Below are 13552 nucleotides of genomic sequence, written 5' to 3' on the forward strand. Positions count from 1 at the left end.
GTCATTTTTATTTGGTGCACAATCTGGGTACCCTCTAATCTTACACATTAATGGACAAATTTAACATTATTTAATTTAAAAACCAAGATTTTTTTTTTTTTTTTTTGGAATACTGATTATGCATTTATACAGATAATTTCCTTGCCGCTTCTACTGTACTGCGTTGCGAGTGTGCTGGACGATTACTGATGTACAGCGGGGGAATCATTTCAGAGTAAAGTGGTTCTGGAAATGTTCTGGGAACCAAAAATTGTTAGCTGGGTTGAGCAACAAATTGGACACTAGCTGGTCCAACTTGGTTTTAAAGTCAGCCTATTCTTCCATCACAAGTAGAGTACAGTGTGGATAGCAGCTCTTAATTACAGTGATGTCCATCAGAAGCAGAGCCAGGAGGCATTGTTAGTGTGCACAGGTACGTTCTTTCACGGATTCGTTTTGAAAACCAGCTCCAAACTGCGGTAACTATGAGCAGAATTTCAACACTGTCATCTAATGAGAATTTATTACTCTCAGGCTATTTCAGGAGATGACTGGGAGAGATTAGGCTGACAGCCCTAGTTTCCTTCAACCAGAACACACAGACACGTTTCCGTCACAAAAAAAAAAAAAAAAAAAAACCCACTGTGAAAAAATTATTTTTATTTTATTTTGTTTTTTACCATTTTACATTTAAATGGAAGTGGTGAAACAAAAGGACAAATCTACTCTTAAATTTAATCTGAGTGGGCAACTCAAAAAAGCCTTTTCAATTTATATGCTAATGATCTCGGAATTAAAATTTAATAACTGGGAGATATTGAAAAGCATACTTGAATTATACAAAAAATAAATCCTGAAAGAATAGACTAAAATTAGAAATTCGAGGCAGCACGCAGGCCAGCGCTGAGCCCTTAAACACTTATGATTACATTTTTTATGGAAATCAAAATTGCAAAACAAGCAAGAGATGAAGAGACTGAACCTGCTCCATTGTGCTGCTATAAAAACTGAAGAGAGATTTCTTGTGTTCTGGATCAGGGCATATATATACATAAAACATTCAAATAAATCATTACAGCTCCACAATTTAGTCTGTTGTGTATGCATTACTTGTTCTATTATTCAGTGTTTTTTTTATTTTTATACATGTATTAATTCATATTAGGGTTATTTATCATTTATTATAATATAAATGCTTAATTGTTAATCATTGCATTGATAATTACATTCCCTGCCTTTTCATTGAGTTGGATGTTCTATTATTTCCCCCGGAGCTTTAATCGTCCGATACTCTCTAATGTCCAGCAGAGATCAGGGGCCTTAATATTTGCTGCGTTGAATTCTGGCTGTTACTTCATGATTTTTATCCCAACTTATAACTTGCACTGTTATTATTTTATGTGCACGAAGACAACGGAGACACTGCAACCACGTACACTACAAATAAGAGATACATGATCGACTGATGTGTCATTAAATGCGTTTGGAAATAAGAGAACCAAACGAGTCATAGGAAGAGACTTCAGTCGATTAAACAGAGTATCACCACAGTGTGCATACTAAACGTCTAAAGGTGTATGAGATTTAGCAAGCACCACTAATAATAAAAAAGTGAGGAAATATACAACAATCTTAAATCTGCCCAAAACCGCCAACCCTTCACAGTATCGGAGCAAAAAGACCCACAATAAAAGAGGCCATCAAGAGAGGCCTACGGCATCTCGAGTGTCACTATGAACCAACCGCATGCACACTTCAGAATAACTTATGACAACAGTTCTGTAGATGGGCTACAAAATGACCAATGTAGAGGACAGAAACATATTCCACAGCAGAGCACTGCTTTTGAAGTAAACAAACAGAGCTTATTACGCTCAACTAGGAACAATGTGCACAATTCTATCAGATTTATAAGGTTAATTATTTATAAACTGAAGCCAACACAGAAGAATACATCAACTTTCTAAACATGCAAACGGTTCATCACGACTTAAAAATGAAAGTTTTAACCCTCGCTCTGAGTTTGCATGTTTTGATGATGTCCACAGGTTTTTGTTCAAGAAATGACACTGGCTGTAGCAATTCTATCATAAAGAAGTGGCCAAATATTAAAGATAATGTGGACATGTGAAAATTAACATTTAGCAAATATATGTATAAAAAAAAAGATTAGATTATGCATGCGATAGGCATTTGATATTATACATAAATGTACATGAATTATTATTATATTGTTTAATTGCATGCATGTAAACAGTTTTGTTGGATAAAATTACTAATCAAGATAATTGACTGATTACTCAATTATGTAAAAAAATAGTTACTGAAATCTCTACTTTATTCATTTTAAAATGATTTCTTAGTAAACATGAAATATATATATTTTTTTAAGTTAGTTGAAAGCGCATGTTTATACATATTTATGTGCAGTCTACAAATGCACACGTGACAAAATGTTCATGTAATTAAATGTTTTAGATATTTAAAGGCTTGTTTAAATTATATAAAATGCATACTTGCTAAATGCAGATTGTAGATGAGCAAGTATTATAACATTTGCCTTAATATTAATAATAAAAAAACATTTTTTTATAATACTTTGCATACAATTTACTTTCTTTGTTTAACAGCTCTATAATAACTTATTAGATAGAACTGTTAAACAGTGACAGTAAATTACTTAAACTGAAAATGGGAGCTCTGCGTTCTGGCGGTCAACATAAAGGTCCTGTGTGCTGTCAAAATAAAGGCCTCCCTTGTGACATATCGGACTATACAGTACTAATAATAAAAAAAGTCAAATATTATACAACCACTAGTTTCAAATACATTAAAAAGCTAAAGAATAACTCTAAAGGAAAAATAAAAAGGAATAAGAATATTTTCAGATTCCGTATCTGACAGTTTCAGTCCAGATTGAAATGTTTTAATTGTAAAGAAAAGTTTGAAGACATATATTAAGTCCAAGTATTTGGTGGTGTTTGCTTTGTACAGTGCATGTTGAATGCTATGATATATCATATTAGTGAATGCTGGCACATGTAGGATGCAGATGTAAATTTACAGTGCCTGCAAAACATATTGCACCAATCAGAAAATTGTATTTTACTTTTAAGCCTACATGCTGCAGCAAGATACACCACACTTCAAAATAACAGACATTGTATTTAGTGAAATGTTAACACACTATCATTATGTCTTTTTAAAGTTTGAAAGTCCTGAAACTAGTTCGCCAACCTGTAATTGGCAAAAAATAAAAATAATAAAAATAATAAAAATGTTTAAGAAATTATTTGACATATATTGGTGCTCCTGTTTTTGTGACATATCAGGACACAACTCTGTATAATGACATGGGTATGAAACAGGTATTACAAGGAGAGGGTGACTTATGAGGACATAACCCATGTCCCCATTTTTCAAAATGCTTATGAGTTTTTTTTGAGAAAGTAAAAATGCACAAAGGTTCCTGTGAGGGTTAGGTGTAGGGTTGGTGTAGGGCCATAGAATATACAGTTTGTACAGTATAAAAAATATTACGCCTATGGGATGTCCCCAGTTTTCACAAAAACGTGTGTGTGTAGGCCTGTCATAACAAATTTTTCTGGACAATAAATTGTCCAAGAAATTAAAGCGATAAACGATAATATTGTCGTTCTAAGACCAGTTTCAACTAATATAATGATAATGGCATGATAACGCAGGTACACCTTTTCATAGATCAATAAACTTTTATTTTATGGCAGATTCCGAGCAAGAAATAACATGTTGACTTTGTGTGGCTTAAAATGTATTAATTTTGTATGTTTGTATGTTATATTATGTTTATATGACGTTAACCGAAAGTAAACATTTTGACCAATGAAGGGCCGTTCACATATCGCGTCTTTTAGGTACTCAAGTTCGTTATTTCAAATAACGTGGTGCGACACGCTTGTTTTTTCCAGGCCCGTCCGCACCACATCTAGTTAAAAACATCTCAGCTTTTCAGAATTGACAAGAACTGTGACAACATGTGACAAGAATGAACTCAATCAACTTCCTTCAGGGTGAAATTCCCCATTGCACCCAACTTTTCTTCGCAAATAAATCTTGTTCGTTACAGCAAGGGTTTTCCAGTGGTGGAAGTCCATTACTCAAATGTCCTATCGTTGAAACGGATATCGCGGCTGATGGATGCTTAACAACGACCGAAGCCTAAGGAGCGCTACTGCACGAGCGCTTTGAAAAGAAGGAGAAAACGACATGTCTAGCATTTTCCACGCGTTTTAGGCGCGACATGTAAATGGCCCCTAATAAAACCAGTTAAAAGTTTTTTTGTGTGTGTGTGTGTTAACTCACTGGGCGTGTTGACAAACGCAACCACACGGCTAAAGACATATTTAGCAGAGCAAGCCAAATGAAGCGAGCGAAAAGTAGGCCCATTTTGACAGAAAGGGCAACGAAGTTACTTGCAAAATATGCTACGCGGTATTAAAATAAAGCAGTAATGCAAGTACAATGCTGTATCACTTGAGACACAAACATCCACAAGCAAATGAAAGGCGCTTCCCAAAGCTGGTCACTCTAGCGAGAGGTTATCTCGTTATTCCCGGGACATCTGTGCCATCGGAGAGAATGTTTTCTACTGCGGGCTGTCCACGGCTGCACTCAAGACTAACACCACATCATGACATGTTACTTTTTTTTTTTTATAAAAAAAAATGAAATTATCACGGTCTAATTTATTATTTATTTATTTTTCGGTCGATTAATTGATTAATCGACTATCGCGACAGGCCTACGTGTGTGTGTGTGAACTTGAGTACTTCTAGGTGAATAACCAAGTGCAAGCAAATCTGTGACCGTGACCATGTTAACCCTTTCTTGCAAAAGGTCAGATTTTCTTACTTCAACTGAAGCACATTAGAAGCACTCTGGGATATTCACAAATCATAATGGGATAACATGGATCATCAGTTTTGAACAATCTCATAGATTCCATGTCAGCCAGAGCACAAGCTGTCATTTAAAACAAAACCAGGACGTGCCAAATAAAAAGAAATATACATATTATACAACTACCTAAACTAAAGTATTATTAATACTGTATTCACCAAATTAAAACTACATTACAAAACAAGTTTTCAGCATAGTTTTATCGCCATCAAGTCGTTCTAAATGCAAATGTTATACATTTCTTTCTCTGGTCTATTATTATTATTATTTTTTTCATCCATGGAATGAAAAGGTTGTTTTAGACCCCAGAGACTTTCATTGTATGAGCAAAAACAGCTGAAAACACATTTTGACGAATTTTCAAAACATTCACGCAGTTTAGGAACAACAGGAGCTTGAGAAATTGATGGCAATTAACATTTTTTGATTAATTATCCCTTTAAGAAACTGGACACTTAAACTAAATTAATGCAGCACTTTGTCCTAAGGCGAGCTCGGGCTGATTAGAAATTTCCCACGGAGCAGAAGTTTGGTCTGTATCTGATCACCTCACGCTCCTTCAGGCTTTGGGGTTTAAGCAGGAAGTGTCGGAGTGTTGTGAGACGGGTTCATTTTCAACTGATTCAATTGACAAGACACTAGAGCAAAGTTACCTACTGTTCTGAAGCACTGCAGAATTAGAGTTACCCTTAAATATAACATCATCACAGAGCTGTGGGACACTCATAGGCCAGCGATAGCCAGCATACAAGCATCAGTGCGAGAGCCGACATGTCTGGTCATGTCATGTGCATGTAAGTTATAAACGTATGCCAACTGAAACCACTGAAAATCTGTACAATTTAACAATTTACTCCTATAGCCATGCTGAGATCTCTGTATCTCTGGAACAGAACCATGTAAAGCCTAAAAAATGAAGATAAAATCATTGTTTTACTGTCTTCAACAGTTGTTAAAGTAATGGTATTATTATTTATTTTTTTACCCCTAATGTCTGTAAAAATAAGATGACTGTCATCTTTCTAAAGTCACTTTGCAATGTATTTTGGTTCCAAATCTCAGGTGAAGATACCACTTTGACCCCGCTTCTTCAAAACATACATCCAATGCATTTCATATTTTGCCTTTCATATATATATATATATATATATATATATATATATATATATATATATATATATATATATATATATATATATGCTAAATTTGACACAGAGCGACTATATAATATATGCTATTTAATTTCAAAGCAGACAAAATAACAAGGTCAGAATGGCCTTAATCAAAATAATTATTCACACAACTCTAATTTGGTACTAATGTCATCTCTGAGTGCTCTGAAGTATGGCGCTTTAGAGTTTGCTATGGAGCAACAAACTGTATGAAGTCATTGTAGCATCTTATGAAATCTAGGTTCCCAGAGTGATGTAACGTTAATAGTTACCAGAATAAAAAAAGGCCCAAATTCACATATCCTACAAAAAATAAAAAATAAAGGCAATTGGGCTAAGGATTATTCTACGGAGTCACAATATCACAGAGTCGTTTTGTATTCATTGCTTTTGGGGGAAAAAAGCAGGGCATAAATGGAGTTTCTTATGGATTTAACAGAAAACACTGCACTGTTACTTTAGAGCTCAGTTTCCACACCTTATGAAGAATTTCAAGCAGCAGTTCACCCAAAATATATTCTGCTGTCATCATCTATTCAAAGATGTGTTGTATATATACTCAGTCGTATCAAATATGCTTTTTAAACATTTTTTAAGTACCGTTTACCAATACCAGTCATTTATTTATAAATGTAAAAATTTTGAGTCACACTACATTTACAACCAGCATTAACATTCACAAAAAGGTCAAATTATCATATAATAATTTTGAGAAACCAAATTGACCTTAACACACAGTCGTGCATGTCTTCAGTTTTCCTTTCTAGGACTACATTTATATATATTTATTATGTTCTGCGTTATTTTATTAATTTATTAATAATAATAAAATATTATGCAAAACTAAAAGAACCAAGACTTAAGTGTTTTCTTCATTAAGATTTTTTGGAACTATTTTTTTCATATAAAAAATTTAATTTTACTCAGAAACTAAAAGCACATACACATGTGGTCAGAATTGTTGGCACTCTTGGTAAATATCATCAAAGGCGGCTGTGAAAATAAATTTGCAATGTTAATCCTTTTGATCTTTTATAAAAAAATAATAATAATAAAGTTCGATTTAAGTGATAAAAATAAAAATAAAAAAAAGATCAAAGGGATTAATGTAGATTTATTTCCATAGCCTTCTTTGATCATATTTACCAAGGGTACAAACAATTCTGACCACGTGTGTAAAAGCAAAGCACTCAAAATGTATTCATGAATAAAATTTACAGTATTTTGAATTTTTTTTTTTTTTTAACAATATTCCAAGACTGAAACCATACAATAGCTTTGTGCAAAGAAAAAAAAAAGGGAATCTAAAAACCTGTTATTTACTGATAATCTGTCACGCTACAGAAGCTGTGAAATCTCACCTGTGCTGAGATATAATAAAAAATATATATATATATTAAATGGTTGAATGAAGAATGAGATATGAGAACGGCAGCAGGAAAAGAAAAACTTTAATTTGGTCTGTTTGTCAAAGAAAGCTATACGGCTTCAGAACAGTCAAATACAGACAAGCGATGCAGACGGCTTTAACAATACTTCAATGGTGGTTCCTTTTGCAGCTTCAAAGCTGTAGCCACCAAATCATATGGAAAAGAGTTAAGTGAAGATTCTGCAAAAAAAAATCTTCTTTTGTGTTTAACAGGAAAAAATAACAAAAAGTCAGTAAAAAATTACAGCATACAGCTTTGAAACAACAATTTCTATATTTAGATGAACTATCTCTTAAAGTCAAATGGAAAGGCCACCCTGCATTGGCTCACATGGTTTGAAACATAGATGAAAACTTCATTGGTAAAGGCAGTTTACCTTGTGGTGCAGAGCTCGCAGGAGTCAACTGCTCTGTTCTACTTCCTCTCCTTCCTTGTCTGCTTTTCTTGAATTCTTCCAAACAAGGGTACAATCTGAAAACAAAAGGTTTAATGGGTTAAAAATTAGCCACTTGTTCCAAGTTACATCTACAGGCATTGAAATGCAGTGGAAAATTACAGACCCTGGACGCCTTGCATGGAAAATCCCTAAATTTATTGCACAAAAGGGGGAAAGGCAGGCTTCTGAAAATTTCCATGAAAATTCTATTCTTAGATTAGTAACAGTCGGAGGGCAGAGTGTGGGTTTTTGTTTGAGTAGCAAATCCTAACCAAAACAGGCCTGATTCCACAATATTCAGCTGAATACTACCTCCAACCAAAGCATTTACAACTCCAATAAAACCACCACATAGAAGAGCATTAAAAATGCAGTATATTTGCTGCTTTGACACCTCCATAGTGGTGATGTTTATTTTAGAAAGTGGAATCTCTGTTTTGAATGGAAAAAAATAATATGGCATTTGGAATTTATGTGGCGCCTAAGTTCTGAGAGCACAATGAAAACATGGGACTTTTTCCTTCTTGTAAACCTAGCAATAACGTTTTAATTTTCTGAAAATGTAAAAATAATAATAATAATAATAATAATAAACAGTTTCTAATGAACAAAATCTGAAGTGGCTAAAATTGTTGAGTCCATCATGACAATAAAGAAAACGGGAAATAAACAAATACTATGAAAATGTACATTTTCCAATTCAACTTTTCTTAAATCATTATGCCGGTAATACAATTTGTACGGAACTTGGCTTAATCAAGGTTTATTTAGCATAGTGGCTAAATGAACAAATAACCAGATGCCACCCGATCTAAAGATTCCCTCAGAGTTTAATAGTAATGACTTTATTAATTTCTCCACTGATAGATAACATCAGAAATACAACAACAAAAGTAGATTCTACAGTCTAACACTTCAGTTTACTTCAGTTCACTACCATTTTATTTAAATGGGGAGTTATCGCCTTCACCAGTAAAATATGCCACAAGGATCTGTCCTAGGTCCTCTGCTATTTTCATTATACATGTTGCCCCTTGATAATATTATTAGAAAATACGGAATTAGCTTCCACTGTTATGCTGATGATACTCAGCCATATATCTCAGAAAGACCAGATTCGACTTTTTAAATTATCTAAGTTAACAGAGTGAGTTAAAAAAATGTAAAAGATTGGATGACCAATAGTTTAATCCTATTAAATTCGGATAAGACAGATATATTAATTATTGGACCAAAAAAACAGTACACAGAATCTTGTAGATTACAATCTGCAACTAGATGGATGTACTGTTACTTCCCCTACAGGCAAAAATCTGGGTGTTATATTAGACAGCAACTTGTCTTTTGAAAACCACATTTCACATTACAAAAAAAAACAAAAAACTTCCAACTTCAAAAACATTGCCAAGCCACGAAACATGTTATCTGTTTCTGATGCAGAAAAGCTAGTTCATGCATCTTTAGACTGGACTATTGTAATGCACTTCTAGGTGGTTGTCCTGCAACTTTAATTTACAAGCTAGAGTCCATACAAGGTCAAGAAAATATGATCATATTACCCCAATTTTACAGTCTTTGCACTGGCTACCTATTAAGTTCCGTATCAGTTACAAATTATCCTTCCTTACCTATAAGGCCCTAAATGGTTTAGCTCCTGCGTACCTACTGGTCTTATACTGGAATAGCCTTCCTGATAATGCTCGGGTTCAGACACACTGTCTCAGTTTAAATCTAGATTAAAAACGCATCTCTTTCGCCAAGCATTCGAAAAATGAATCCTATAATCATGGACTGTGCATATATATATATATATATATATATATATATATATATATATATATATATATATATATATATATATATATATATAATGTGTATTTAATTATGTATTTAATTGATTTTTTTCTGTACATTTCTACTATATGGACATAAACTGACAGTCACCACTGATAAGCTATTACTAAATATTGTAGAAAATTTTCTGTCAAGCTGCTTCGCAACAACTGTATCATAAAAGTACTATACAAATAAACTTGGATTGAATTGAATTGGTAAAAATGCACAAGATGCATGTTCTTCTATTTTGGAGGCCATTGAAAATATATTTAGTTTTTGACATTTGTTCACCTAAAAATAAAATAATAGTTATGAAAATGCCATTTATTCACGGTCATGACCTGCTATCATTTGTGGAACAAGAAATCATTTTTTTATAATTTTTGTGTATTTTTTTGTCCATACAATAAATGTCGATGACAACCAAAGTGGCTTTTGAACATCTTTTGTACCCCACAGAAAAAAAATAATGAGTCATAAAGCAGTGGTTCCCAATCCTGGTCCTGGGGAACCCCCAACACTGCTGTTTCTTGTATCTGACACACACATTTGAGGTCTTGGGAGTCTTCACTTAATGAGCTGATGAGTTGAATCAACATCTCCCAATTCAGTGTTGGGGCTTCTCCAGGACCAGGATTGGGAAACACTCTCATAAAGGGATGACATGAGGATGAGTACATGACAGAAATAAATTATCACTAGATCACAAAGGACACATTTGTCTCATTTGTGTATTCAGTACAAGTAAAGGTGACTTGTAAGAATTCAAAAAATAAAGTTCTCCAATCTCCAAATATTCTCACTTCCCTCGTGTAACTACAGCAAAATGATTCCGACACCCAACACGTGTGACCATACATATGATGCGCCCAGCTGCTTTCTGTTCACGACACAGGAACAAAATGCCAAATATTCTGCACCCACTGTCAAATCTGACTGATCATAACAATATTTGCAGTTGAGCTGTGAAAGAAGGGGGAAAAAATCAATAGTGTGTGAAAGGATAATGCTAGCTGGTAAGAGTTGCTTGTCATTTAACACTATTCTGTTTTCTTTCGACACTGGGGAAATGTGCTGCATTTCGAAACGGCTTGACTGAAAAAATAATAATAATGATGTAAATATTTAAACGAACAACAAAACATCATGATGAAGTTCAATTAGACGCATAAACGCAAAAGCATCCACAACAAAAGAGCCTACAAACAGACTTAACCACAGCGGTCGAATATATATAGGTTTTTTTATTATTTTCTTTTTTTTTTTTTTGTTTTTTTTTTATGTAACCTCGCAAGCCAAATTAAATGTAATTTCTTAATTTTTCGAAATATCTACCGACAGGTGGCGCTAATTTCGCTGCAAAAACGAAAACGACATTTACATTCTAATTTCATCAGTAAATAATGCCGTATTTTACTAATCACACTTTCGTTCCTCTCATCTGCATCGAAGTTCAGTTCATGAAGTTATCTAGGGAACAAGCGAACAGTTCAAGCAAACCCTTCTTTCCAGTCGCCAGAGACGAGTAAAATTCACAGGAAAATTCAGCAAACATGGCTGCTGCGTGTGCTTTTTGTGTTTTCAGATTGTACCCTACCCCGTCTGATTTCAACTCAACAAATTTCCCGCAAAAGCCTCTGGTCGATCCAAACACACGAGCGACGGAACAGAACGAGCAATGCAACAATTCACTGCAACACAAACTCGCTGCAAAACTTTATTTCGAAAGCAGCTCCGCAAGAAAAAAGAAAAAAAAAAGAGAAAAAGAGAAATCAACAGATCATGCACTGCACGAGACATTCAGATCACATTTGAGAGAACTGGATGTGATCTTACCGCGCACACAAACATGAGCTCCGGTAGTCTGCGACCAAAGCGCCCGTTACATTCTGTCTTTTGTGAATGAGGAAAGACGCGGCGGCTCCACTTTGTTACCTCCCAAAATGATGCGGGTCATGCGGAGAAATTTTCTGGGAATGAAGAAATCCTCCCCTTCGGATCTCAAAATGACGAAACGAGCGGGTCTTTCCGGGGCTTTTTTTCTCTCTCCCGGTCTCTTCTAGAAACAGCGCTCCAAAATTTGATTTCAATGAATTTGTGTTCTCTTCCTGATATGTCCACGCCACTGGCCGACGCTTCACTGCTGGTGAGGTGTATTAATGTTGCGGTCTGCCCCACGGACACACTCATCCGCCATCATGCAAGGGCAGCTTCTCAATTTCCAAATGCATGAATATTACACAAAGCCTTTATGTGGCTGATATCACGTCAGCTGGCTTTTGGGTTAAACAAACAACATAACTCAACTATTGGCATCCAAGTAAATTTAAGAACGCAGAGCAAGTGTTTTTTTTTTTTTTTTTTGTGGCCAAACTTTTTTTTTTTTTTGTTATCTGCTAGAATTAAGAAAACACATCTGTTAGATCTGCAAGTTACTTGTTTCCCAGTTTGTTGCCTAAACTGTAATTCAAGTGTTTTGAGCAATTTTAGTTAGCCTATGTTTTGTTGCTATAATATTTTACAGAGCGATACAAACATGTTGTGACAAGTAGATAAATGACCTAAGTTACAGTAAATGAAGATTATCTGTAGCGCGTATTTTTTTTTTTTTTTTTTCTCCTCAGAAACCATGACAAATTAGAAATGAACCTCGAATCAAAGGACTTTTATGTATACTGAACTGTTTCCTTTTGTCCATCTTCACTTCTCAAACTGGTCCCGTCTCGTCAGCGCCTCTAGCGGCGAGTCCCTGGATGGTCTGGAAAAAATAATGTGATTCAGGAAATTTAACATGCAAATTAAAAATTTTACAGACGCAAATATAACAGTGTTTCTGCGAGTCCTCATATTTAGAAGCTTAAAAATCACATTATTTGGTAATGATTATATATATATATATATATATATATATATATATATATATATATATATATATATATATATATATATATATATATAAAGTGCCATAATTTAAATTTAGTTTTGGAAGTGTCTGAAATGTTTTGTCTACATTGTAGCTTACTTATGATGTAAATTGTACAAAAATAAATAAATACATTTAAAAAATCCTAAAACTGTATTTTCTGGTTAGGGAAAAAAAAGAGATATGTGCAATCTCAAACACCATCTAAAGTAAAAAGCCACTTTCCACAACATGGTTAACTAGGTAAATGTGCTATCGGCTATTTACAGAATACATCAGTGAAAAAAAAAAAAAAAGAGTCAAATAACAAATAGTGAAGCAAATATGGAACAAAAAAAATCATGACTATATATATATATATATATATATATATATATATATATATATATATATATACACACACACACACATATAATTATTATAAAAAATGCTGTTCTGTGAACAGTTCTTTGAGTAAAAAAAAAAAAAAAATTGAACTAGATGTTAGAAACCGTACAAAAGCATACAAAACCACAACTTTTACATTTGGATAACTCAAAACCGTTACAGTTGTAGTCCTTTTTCAGACATAAGATGCATTTGCTTTGTGACTTGTATGTGCAATCAGCTGCATTTGTGTTTGAAAAGGTGTGACCCAAATGGTCCATGCAGCCAAACAACCCATTCAGGGAAATGAGCAATATGATTCGAATTTCTAAGTGACACTTTGCAGGGTCTCCAGTGGGATGTCCTAACAGTATGGTGTCTTTTGTCTGTGACACATTTGTCTTCAAGTGTAAAGTTCTGTCCCACAGACAGGGTTGAGATTTATTGAAATATCACTTCTGATTGAATGTGC

General features: G+C 34.1%; 1 protein-coding gene across 4 annotated transcripts in view; it reads right to left on the minus strand.

The window, feature by feature from the left end:
- The window catches only part of LOC113084698 (zinc finger protein 618-like), a 32308-nt gene extending 19674 nt beyond the window's left edge, over nt 1-12634 (minus strand). Inside the window, exons 1-2 of one of the 4 annotated variants that reach the window (XM_026254946.1) lie at nt 11628-12634; nt 7896-7990 (exon numbers count right to left, since the gene is read on the minus strand). The gene's annotated coding sequence lies outside the window, so the exon portion shown is untranslated. The other 3 variants (XM_026254944.1, XM_026254943.1, XM_026254945.1) reach the window with 3 other exon arrangements.
- Between the last annotated feature and the right edge of the window lie 918 nt (nt 12635-13552).

Source organism: Carassius auratus, chromosome 5 (genome assembly GCF_003368295.1).
Source record: "Carassius auratus strain Wakin chromosome 5, ASM336829v1, whole genome shotgun sequence".
In the NCBI taxonomy this organism is placed as follows: Eukaryota; Metazoa; Chordata; class Actinopteri; order Cypriniformes; family Cyprinidae; genus Carassius; species Carassius auratus.